Here is a 12,454-nt window from a genome sequence, read left to right on the forward strand (position 1 = left end):
GGGCTTACAGAACAGTGCTTGGCACGTGGTAGATGTTAAGTAAATGTTGAATGCCATGACTATGATGGAGGAAGTGAAGATAAACATATTTTAGTCTCCCTCTTAAAACCAGAACACTACCTGGTGTTCTACTGGAGTAGAACTTGACCAGAATCAACTGGGTGCTTGTCAAAAGGCAGATTCTGAGGATCCACAGTTGTGGATGAAGGTAATCTGAAATAAAGTTAATTGGTGTGGATTCCTTTGTTCCTCTTCTAACTCTTGTCCGGGGAAGAAAATCCTATTGGCCATGGTCACACATTTTCCAGAAAAAAGTGGTTTTCGTGATTGCTACCCACTATAGCTTGTCAAGCATCTTTCGAATGGATGTACCCCTCTGGTAATGCGCTGGGGTGCACCAGGTAGGAACCATAGCTGCCCCTGCATAGCCCTCTTCCAAGAATGGGCTGTGGTGCCAGATAGTTTAGGGGGATTACTTTTTTAGGAAGAGGGGCTACCAGCAAGGCAGGAATTGGGTTCCTGGACAGGCAGCATCTGAGTATAACAGACAACCTGGAAATAGCGATGGGAAATAACACAGTTGAGATTCTTAAAGTGGCAATTACATATATAGCACATAGACTAGATCTAAAGTCAGTGTGTGCTTCAGCGTATTTACTGATTGGTTAGAGCAGAAGACAGTTTCTTAGTTGTTTAAGTGAGGATGAGAAGACAACTTTTTTTTTTTTTATAAAAGACTTGTACAGTGTTGGAAAACAGGTTATCTGAACGGTGTTGGTCTTTCATGGCATGGTGTCTGCCACGTGAGTGCACAATTAAAATAGTGTCTTGTTTAAAATTTGGTTTGCCCTTTTATCCCGAAGGGTGAGTATTTATTGAAGACCTTATTTTCTGTATTCTTAGTTTGGTTGGCTCTTAAATGTGCCCTGAATCTAGCTCTGCTGTCAAAGAGAAAGGTTTTAAATTTTCATATCTGGCAATTACTTGCATTTACTCACAGGTATTTATAACCTTACTCCAGTCTGTTACCTCTTTCAAGCAAATGCTTTGTTTTGACATTAAATTTGCTGATGATTTTGTTAGACTTACTAGGCTGGTGACAAAATGCAAAAACGGAAATAACAAAAGCCTGTCACTTTATAGATCTCATTCCCACCCACTCCCTGTTCTCCACCCCCCTTCTCCCCCAGTCCCACTACTGTCCTCCATCTGCACCCCTGCAAGAGCTCCTACCAGTAGACCTAATATGTATCCGAGCATTCTACAGAAGAGTACACGTGTGTGCACAGCTCCAAACTCTCACAAAGTGAACACAGTCACAAGGTGGCAGGAGACTGGGCAACGGTGTTGCCAGCGCCCAGAAACCTGCCTGCTCTTCCGGCCAGCTCCACTCCTCCCCTAAATAACTGGTTAGCCTGATTGCTGTGACCATAGATTAGTTTGCTTTTTTTCAAGCTATATAAATATGGAATTAAGCAGTTTATATCCTTTTGTATCTGATTCACTTAACGCTATGTGTTGTTGCGTGCCACCGAGTTTTCAGTGCTGTGTATAGTATTGTGTGAGTGTGCTGTAGTTACCCATTCTATTCTTCATTAAACACTTGGCTTTCCATTTGGGATTTACATATAGTGCTGTAATGAGTTTTTATAAATGTCTTGGGGAACATACTCATTTCTGTTGAGTATATACCTAGGGATGGAATTTGGGGTTCTACCATGTGTGTCTAAAGGGTTTCAGTAGATGCTGCCCCACAATCTCCCAAAATGGTTGCATCAGTTTGCACTTGCATGCAGCATATGAAAATTCCACTTACTCCCCACATTGCCTTTTTCATTTTAACTCTTCTGGTATCTTTCCTAAGTTTTAACCCTTCTAGTCTTTTTGACACAGCCAGAGTGACTTTTTAATTTTTAATTTAACTTACTGTTATGTAGGTAATTCTTAAGCATGATACCTAATTCAAAAGAGACAAAAAGATACACAGTAAAAACCGTTCCTCCCACTCCTCTCTCCTAGCCATACCATCTAGTTCCCATCTCAGGAGACACCAGTGTTACCGGTCTCTGGTATTTTTCCAGAGATACCCATTTATATATCAACGTTTATTTTCCCCTTTCCCCAGAAACGATAACATGTTGTATACACTGTTCTGCACCTTTCTTTATTCACTTAAATCGTAGTATAACAGTTGCATTAATTGTTTTTAAACACCTACTAACATGTAACTTGAAAATGCCTCAGTAACTTCCCATTGCACTTAGCATGAAATCCCAAGTGCTTTCCAGGCTTTCCAGCTCTGCAGGACCAGGTGCCTACCTACCCATCCAGCCTCCCCCATGCCTCCACCCTCCTCTCTGTTAGCAAGCTCCAGTCACCCTGGCTATCTTTCACTTCCTTTATTCACGAAGGTCTCCCACCTCAGTGCCCTTGCATATGCCTTCTTAACCTAGAAGCTGCTTCTAACACCACCTACCTGGCTGTTTACATCAGCCTGTCATTGTTCTCAGAAGTCTGACTGTGCCTCAGCTCTACACATAATTTAAGGATCCCTGAGTTGTTTTTATTATCCCTGTATTTTTTATGACCCTTACTCTAGATATGGATTGATGTGATTATTTGATTAATGATATTCTACTAGATTATATAAATTCCACAGGAGTAGGGACTTTGTCTCGTTTACCACTCATGGTGTCTGTGTGCTTAATGAATAGTTATTGAGTGAATAAATGGATTTATAGGAGGTAAATTTGCAAACTAATACAAAGGGCTTAATGGCAAGTAATAAGGTCGGACTGGGACAGGAGAGAAATAGATGCGTGTGTACAAATTTGGAGTAGCAGTCTGATGCTTAGAATAAAGGAAGCAGTACAGGCTGTTCTATTTTCCAAGACAGTTCCTGTGCCTCCCACCGTGTTGCTTGGGTATTTCCCAAAGTCTAGGAGGCCACTGAGAGCCTCCTCTGGCCGCCTGGGGGGGGGGCTACTGCTGGTGATGGGAGCCCCACTTCTTAGCTGTTCTGGGGAGCGGGCAAGTCCGCTTCTTCCTCAGAGCTCCCGTTGGTGTTCCTGACGGTGCTTGTGGCAGTAGCTGGAAAGGAAGTCTCTGAGGGCAGCCAGTGTGGGTGCAAGACCCTCCCTCCCGCGCCCTGGTCCCTACTCTGCCGCTCCCCGCCCATCCTGTGCTTACTGTCCGAGGGGTCCGCCCTTATCTTCCCGGGGCACTAGAATAAGGCAGGTGTTCAAGAGAAAGAAGAAGGTGAAATCTAAAATTAAGAAAAAGATTTTGAAGTTAAAATGTTTAAGAGTTCTGGGAACAGTGACACCAAAAACTAATGATGTAATATATGGTGATTAACATAACAATAAAAAAATAAAAAAAAAGTTCTGGGAACAGTGACTTAGCGATGTGCATTTTTAAATATTTGAAACGTTTTGGACAGTTTGTTTCCAAGTTTTTTCACATTCAGTAACTTAACTGAAACCGAAAACTTTACCATGGATGTAAAAAGTATATATATGTGTGTGTTTTATTTTATTTTTAAAGATTTTATTTATTTATTCATGAGAGACAGAGAGGCAGAGAGAGAAGCAGGCTTCCAGGGGCTCCCGGGTGGCTTAGTCATTAAGTGTCTGCCTTCGGCTCAGATCATGATCCCAGAGTCCTGGGATCAAGCCCTGCATCAGGCTCCCTGCTCGGTGGGAAGCCTGCTTCTCCCTCGCCCACCCCTGCTGCTTGTTCCTTCTCTTGCTGTGTCTCTCTCTGTCAAATAAATAAAAATAAAATCTTTAAAAAAAAAAAAAAAGCAGGCTCCCAAGGAGCAGGGATCCCGATGCGGGACTCGATCCCAGGACCCTGGAGCCATGACCTGAGCCGAAGGCAGATGCTTAACCATCTGAGCCACCCAGGCACCCTATGTGTATTTTATTTTAAAGGGAACCCCCCCAAACTAACAGGTGTTGGTGAGGCTGTGGAGAAATTAGAAACTTGTGTGCTGTTGGAGGAGATAGAACAACGGTGCAGCCACTGAGGAAAGTAGCATGGAACGTTGTCAAAAAATTAAACACAGAATTACCATAAGATCCAGCAATTCTGCATCTGGGTATATGTCCAAAAAAGGGCAGATTTTCGAAGAGATAGCGTACACCTGTGTTCAGAGCAGCACTGTTCACAATAGCCAAGATGGAGAAGCTACTCAAACGTCCATCGGTGGATGGAGACACAGAATGTCTATCTGTACAGTGGGATAGTACTCAGCCTCGGATGGCAGGAACTTCTGACACACACTACAACCCGAGTGAACCTTGAAGACATTAGCTAAATGAAATAAGCCAGTCACAAAAAGACAAACACTGAATGATACCACTTACACGAGGTTTCTAAGGTAGTCAAATTCCTAGAAACAGATAATAGAATGGTGGTTGCCAGGGGCTGAAGGGAAGAGGGAAGAGGGTGTAGTTTCCGATCTGCAGGATGAAAAGGTTCTGGAGATCTGTTTCACAACCATGAGAGATATTCCGCCTATACAATTATGCTGAACTGTACACTTAAAAATGGCCACAATGGTAAATTTTATGTTGTGTATTTTCACCACAGTAAAAGTATATGATTTCTAAATTTTATAGATCACATTTAAAAGTCATAAGCAGGGGCGCCTGGGCGGCTCAGATGGTTAAGCGTCTGCCTTCGGCTCAGGTCATGGCCCCAGGGTCCTGGGATCGAGTCCCGCATGGGGCTCCCTGCTCCTTGGGAGCCTGCCTCTCCCTCTCTCTCTCTGTCTCTCTCTCTCTCTGTCTCTCATGAATAAATAAATAAAATCTTTAAAAATAAAAAATAAAATAAAAGTAATAAGCAGGAGAACCCTCCTGCCCAGGGCTACTTATTTACCTTTCAGGTTCGTCCCCTGCTCACCAAATCTGGGTCTCTGTGCAAATTTACTCAGCTTTCCTTTTGTTAGATGACTCTTCTTAGATACTTTTCCTCTTGAGAAACACTATTCTTCCACATCTTTGCCTTTTTTTATTTATCTGAGTGGGAGTAAGAGAGAGAGAAGCACAGCAGGGGAGGGTGGGGCAGAGGCAGAGGGAGAAGCAGACTCCCCGCTGAGCAGGGAGCCCAGCATGGGGCTTGATCCCAGGCCCCTGGGATCATGACCTGAGCTGAAGGCAGACACTTAATGACTGAGCCACCCAGGCGCCCCCATCTTTGCCTTTTTGTCCATTTTATATGACATTAGGAGAGTTAAGATCTCAGTCACCAGCTTATTAGTGGATTTCCTCTTGACTTAACTTGCTTTATGGTGGTTTTAATCTACTGGCATTTTTTAATCCAATGGCATAAAAATATTAGACCTGAAGAAAGAAGGTGGATCCAGTACCAGGAAGTTCTAAATGCCTATAAAATGTAGCAGATAACAGTCTTTATTCCTCAACTGCTCTGTATCCGTTTAGCCTATAAAGGCACAATTGGTATGTTTGCATTTGGAGAATTTACTGCTGTTTATGTTAATGGTGAAAAAACTCTCTGGTGACCATGACTAAAAAAGGTTGAGGATAGTGGTGGCTGAGAACAGACTTGGCCTCAGCTGGAAAAGATTGTTCGAGGTTGTAAGTGGTGGCTGGCAACAAATTTTACCTGTATCTATAAATCCCTTCAAAATATGGACTGGATCCAAAATGGCACTTTATAGCCTATTATGTAGATGTGTGGGATTTACAGTTATTAAAGAAAGCATTTTGGTATTTATGACTGGAAGCATATAAAACGAAGTACCGTTAATGGGTTCTCTTGTCTTTTATCCATAGAGATCATCTAATGATACTAATAACCAGAAATTTGTGGTATTTGCCTCCCTATACAGGTAACTCTTTCCTATGAAAAGATCTTTGGGCTTAAACTTCAGATCTGATGATGCAGATCTCCGGGTGGAATTAATGCCTACTCTTGAGAGATGTAAGCTGCATAGATTGTCTCTAAAATGCAGTTAGCTGTTTGTTGCCTGGCTGGCTCAGGTGGAAGAGCATGAAATTCTTGAACTCAGGGTCATGAATTCAAGCCCCACTTTGGGTGTAGAGATTGCTAAAAAAAAAAAAAAAAAAAAAAACTTTAAAAAACAGCATTTAGTGGCCGTGCCAACAATCCCCACTGCTTTTCAGCTTGCTTACACGCCCATTTAAATATGTAAATAGGCACACATGTTCATATGCATATACACACCTGTTTATATATACACACATGTATTTTTCCACCCCAAGTATATTAAAAATCTGAGTTATGGCTTTGTATATTATTTCAGCTTTTTTTTTCTTCACGGTGCAAAAATTCACATGTAATGTTCTGTAACACTGATAAAAATATCAAACTTGTGAGCCTGAGAACATGGTCAACATTCCCTGAGAACTTGGTCAACATATATCTAGGAAGTAGTGATTCAGGGAAGTTTCCATCTGGCTAAAATTTAAGAGAGAATGACATGATTTGCAGTCCCTGTGTTTTTGTCAGATGATTTTCTTATATGTTTACTACCTTTTTTGACATGTTTTCTACAACCACATGTAAAGCAGTTATCAAATAGCTTTTAGGTGAAATTTGATGGCTGGGCAAAAGGTACTAGGAAATCATCAATGGGAATAGTTTAACAAGTGATCTATCTTTTGAAGATTGCTTTCTAACTGTATCTTGGTTGGGTTTTAGGATTTTATTTTTTTATTTTTTATTTTTTTTAGATTTATTTATTTATTTATTTATTTATTTGAGAGAGAGAGAGAATGAGAGATAGAGAGCACGAGAGGGAAGAGGGTCAGAGGGAGAAGCAGACTCCCTGCCGAGCAGGGAGCCCGATGCGGGACTCGATTCCAGGACTCCGGGATCATGACCTGAGCCGAAGGCAGTTGCCCAACCATCTGAGCCACCCAGGCGCCCCAAGGGTTTTAGGATTTTAAAAAGCATTTTAAAGAGTTTTAGAGATTATAAGCATAGATGAATAACCAGAAGACTGAATAAAAATCATTAAAACTTTTGCATTTTTTAATATCTATGAGGCTTGGGTTAAACATGATTTAAAAAAATTTTTTTCTAATTGAATTCTGTCTTATGGGGCTGATTAGTTCACAAAGTGTCCATTGTTTTTATTAAGTTGTAAGGAACACTTGTGGGTATGTTATATGATGGCCATAAACTTTAGTAATGTAACTTTTTGCTTTTGTAAAGTGAATTTTTCCTAACCATGCCAGATTTTACATGTCCAAGATGTGAAATATGTGTTTATCTTTAAAAGGAGTCAGCTGGAATTCTCTTCCCAAATGCTGGTTTTTTTGAATTCACTCTGGGGCTTGGTTTATAAGGCACACCGGTCAGCTGGCTCAGGGATTTTACAGCTGTGTCCTCTGTCCCTGCTCTAGCCCCACCCTGCCATCTCTTGCACCTCAGTACGCGGGTTTTTATCAAATAGCTTTTGGCGGTTTCCCAAAACCGCAGGATAGGTCCACAAGATAGCATTCACTGTGAGAAATACCCAGGAGAACATGACATCCCAAAGGAGAAGTTTTTGAAAAGGTCTTAGCAGTGGTGGCTACCCAGTCGCCTCTGTGGGGTGTCTGTGATTACACGGAATGCGGCAGCACTTCATGGGAGATGGGTGTTGGCAGTGCGATGTTCAGGAACCCCAGAATAGTATTATGTTAATGGTCACACCTTATATGCGTCTGTGTAGGTGTAGGTGTGCACCTACACCCACGCATTTTTTGTTGTTTCTGTCGTTTGCTTTTCAGAGGACGTTTTTGAATCTAGATTTGAAGGAAGGTCCAGGTTAAGAATCCTGGATTCTTCAACATTTAAAAATAACACCAGGGTACAGAGTTACCAAGTAGACACCTGGAACAGGGATTTTTTTAAATCATTTTTTTCCTGGGGCGGGAGGCAGTCATGCAAAGAGCACCGGGACCCAAGAGACCTGAATTCCAGCCTTCATCTTTCACCTCTACCTGTGACATTGAGCCGTTCTCCAGACCTCTAGGACACGGTTTCTACATCTATAAACTCCCCTATCACCGTGTTAGTGAAGATTGAATAAAAATATGTGTGAATGTGCTTTTTAATCCACGAAGAGCCACAATTTTACTTGCAGTTGGTGATCTAGCCACCTGTAGAGGCAGTCTAGAATTGAGCCCCCTGTAAGGGGTTGTTAAATGAGAAGTTTAGAATGGTGCCGAGCACATAGTAAGTGCCCCCATTTTTGGTGCAACATATCTTCCAGTAGCTTTCCAAGGAGTCTGATGACAGTTTGAGTTCTGAACCTTTGTATGTGATCTGTTTTTGATCTTTGTTAATTAAAAAAAATGTAAACAATTTTGTTGAGACATAATTTGTATACCATCGAGTTTACCTATTTGAACACACAATTAAATGATTTTTGATATATTTACAGAGTTGTGCAACCATCACCATAATCTAATTTTAGGACTTTTTCATTATCCCCCCCAAAGCAAGCTTGTACTTATCAACAGTCCCTGCCCACTCTCTCCTTGCTTAGGGTTTAGGTAACCACTAATCTACTTTCTGTCTCTACCAATTTGCCTATTTTGGACTTTATATGATGTATGCTATTCTGTGATGGTTCTTTTCACCCAGTGCAACATTTTTTTTAGGTTCATTTGTGTTGTAGCATGCGTTAGGACTTCATTCCTTTTTATTGCCAAATAATATTCCATTGTAAGGCTACGGCACAGTTTATCCATTTGTCGGTTGATGTGCATTTGGGCTGTTTCCACTTTGGGGCTATTATCAGTCATGTTGCTATGAGGGCGCCTGGGTGGCTCAATTGGTTGAGCGTCTTCCTTCGGCTCAGGTCATGATCCTAGGGTCCTGGGATCGAGCTCCGAGTTGGATTCCCTGCTCATCGGGGAGCCTTCTTCTCCCTCTCCCTCTGCCCTTCTCCCCCCTTGTGAGCTCTATCTCTCCTCTTGAATAAATAAAATAAAAACAATGTTGCTATGAACACTTGTGTACAAGTTTTAGTGTGGACATTTGTTTTCATTTCTCTTGAGTAGATATGTAAAAAGTAGAATTTCTGACTTAACAGTTTCTGCATTCCCATCTGCTTTCAGATTGGTTGAAACCTCTCTTCCATCATTGCCTCCATTTCCATACACCTTGTCTAGATTTATACCTTACTATAAAAATATACCTTGTGTTTAGCAGCTTCTCTGTCATCTGACTGGGGATTTGGGAGAGAAGAGATCAGGATTGTCTTGGGTCATCAACACATTTTGTTGAGTGCTTCTTGTGTGACAGGCCCTCCTCCAGGGGCTGGGACTCCAGGGAGAATGGAAGGTAGGGAAGATGTAGGGGCCATGTGGAGAAACAGTCAGCAAACATAACGAGTAAAATGCACTATGCTAGAAGGTGCTGCATGCTATGCGGAGCCCCATGGCCAGGATGGAGGAAAGGGGACGCGGAAGTACAGGAGGTGGGGTTGCCATTTTAACACTGATGAGGTAACATCTGGCCGAAGACCTGAAGCAACTGAGGGAGTGTGCCAGACAGAGGGGATAGCCGGTGCAAAGGTCATGAGGTGGGAGCGTGCGGAGGTGTTTGACGGATAAGGAGGTTGGGTGGGAGCAGATGAGTTGGAGGGCAGAGGGAAGACCTGGAAAGGAGGTCAGAGGGGAATGGAGGTCTTGGTCACATGCGGCCTTGTCGGTCCTTATAAGGGGCTTGGGCTTTCTCCTGGGGCAACAGGGAGGCCCCAGTGCAGTCTGAGCAGAGGGTTGATATGGTGAGACTTCCCTTGTTTCAATGATCCCTCTAGGTGCTGGGTTTGTAACAGACTGCAGCGAGGCAGAGGCAGTGAGACCTGTAGGAAGCCGCGCCTCTAGTCCAGGCGGTGGGTGGGGCCTTGGACAAGGTGCTTATAGTGCAGATGGAAATGGTGAAAGCACAGACTCCTTGGGTTCATCTGGGAGGTCGAACCTGCAGGATGACTTGATGGATGAGATGTGAGGTGTGAGAAAAACAATGATCAGAGATGACTCCCAGATAATTGGTCTCAGCAACGGGAAGGGTGGAGTTGCCCTTAATTGAGATGAGAAGGCTGTAGGTGGATCAGGTGTGGGCCAGAAGAGGAGGATCCATTCTGGACACACTCAGTTTGAGAGGTCTCATTAGGCATACAAGAGAAGATATCAAGCAGGCAAGTCCAGGCTGGAGAGAGAAGTGTGGGAGTTCTGTGGTATAAAGATGGGATTTCATATGGGCTTGGGTGACTGTGACGTTTCACGTAGGTTCAATCAGTTGTAACAAACATACCCCTCTGGTGGGGGAGGTGGATATGGGGGTGCTGTGCATGTTGGGGGGCAAGAAGCATATGGGAACTCTTCTGTATGTTCTGTTCAATTTTTCTGTAAACCTAAAACTGCTCTAAAGTCTATTTTTTTTTTTTTTAAAAAACGGTATTAAAAACACAAGACTTGATGAGATGATCAGGGGAGTAAGTGTGCAAGAGAAGAGCTCCAAAGACTGAGCATGCGGTGCCCAGTTTTGCGAAGAAGGGGTGGTGGTGGTGGGGGGGAACAGCAAATGTGGCAGAAGGAAACCTAGGAGAGTGGTTCAAGAGCAGGGAGGGAAGAACGGGCTCAAATCTCTCAGGAGACCTAGCAACACATCCTCATTCTCTTCGAAGCTCTCTGGGCCTCAGTTTCCTTTCCTTTTTTTTTTTAAGATTTTATTTATTAGAGAGAGAGCACACAAGCAGGGGGAGCGGCAGGCAGAGGGAGAAGGAGAAGCAGGCTCTACCCCTAGCAAGGAGCCCGATGTGGGGCTCGATCCCAGGACCCCAAGATCATGACCTGAGCCAAAGGCAGAAGCTTAACTGACTGAATCACCCAGGCGCCCTGGGCCTCAGTTTCCTGATCTGCAGGGTAATCCGCTGACCTCCAGCTGTGATATGCCATGAATGTGTGACTTGATATGCAAGGGAGATCAAAGATGGGAAAGGCCATTGGTGTCTGCTTGCTCCCTCCATGGGAAATGCAGAGTTTAAAGACAGCAAAACTCATGTTGTAAGAATGTGGGTTTAAATATCGGTATATTAAACCCCATAGAGATTTTGACCAGTTTCCAACTACTGATGTTTTTTTCCTGACTTAAGAGCATATATATCACAGAAATTTTGCAAAACTGGAAAATGTAATAATGAAAATTAAAACCACCCCTTATCCCATCTAAATATAAGTGCTAGTAACGTTTTGGTATAGTTTTCTGCAAGTTTTCTCTACATAAATCGACTGTATTTCCTCTCCTTCCCCAGTGAACAATTTCTCTATATTTGTATCCTGATTTTTTTCAATAAAGAAAACAGTTCTTACAACTTTTAAATATCCCGTCATAGGAATATACTGTCACTTAGTCCCTCCATTAATGAGTATTTACAGCACTATAAACAGCAGCAGTGAAAGAGGAGTTGGGATGTTCAACAGTACCCAGAAGTCTTTGCCCCTCTTAGTCTTTCTTCAGCATAAATTACTAGTTGTAGGAGTATTCACTGGTCCGATGGGTATAAACATTTTGAAAGCTTATACACATGTTGCCAAATATGTATCTTAACATATCTGCCTCTCTTGTCTTCCAGAGAGGTTGTAACAATTTACTTTCCTCCTTTCTCTCTGCCTGTCCTTCTTTCCCTCTGCCAGGTTGTTACCAACCCTGCCCATTCCCCATATTTTCTTTTTAAAATGTCACTTCTCACTGCACATAGGCTAAAGTTTATTAAAGCAGCACTGTAAGGGGGAGCAAGAGTAATTCAGATTCCAGTAAATTTTTATGAGCTTACATGTGTCAGGCACTGTGCCAGGTGGCTTTCTTGTTTATTGCTGGTGAACACCACACCCTTAGAATGTAGGTGGCATCCTTTCCTTGTCCAGTCCCGTGAGGCTGTGTTTGAAGACGCTCAGCTGGGCTGGCATGCGCCCAGGACTGGTACCCAGGTCTCTTGACTCCAAGTCAGGCACTTATTTGCACTTATTTATTTATCTCACTATATAATTCACCTGCCTCAACTGGCCTAGAATATTCTTTATGAGAGACTCTAAAATACTATATAATAAAATATAAGAAATTCCATAATATAGTCACAGCTTACTAATTTTTAAAGGTTTCTGAATAGAACAAAAAATATTCAACTTTGAAGTCAATGACCACTCTGACATCCCAGGCTCTTTCTCCTTGCTTGCCTGGATGAAGATTGTTCAACCAAAGCTGAGACCCAACAGGGGTAGGAAGAGGCCAAGCTGCCTGTCCAGATTGGTTATCATCATTTGAGAAGGCTTGAGATGAGCTACAGAAAGTGAGTGATGTTATCTGGATGGTGGGCACTGTCAGCCCACATGCAAACCGCAGGCAGAACTTAATCGTGTGTGTGTGTGTGTGTGTGTGTGTGTGTGTGTGTGTGTGTGTGTGT

Source organism: Callorhinus ursinus, unplaced genomic scaffold, assembly GCF_003265705.2.
Source record: "Callorhinus ursinus isolate GAN/ISIS: 27379988/994484 unplaced genomic scaffold, GSC_fseal_2.0 scaffold20, whole genome shotgun sequence".
Taxonomy (NCBI): Eukaryota; Metazoa; Chordata; class Mammalia; order Carnivora; family Otariidae; genus Callorhinus; species Callorhinus ursinus.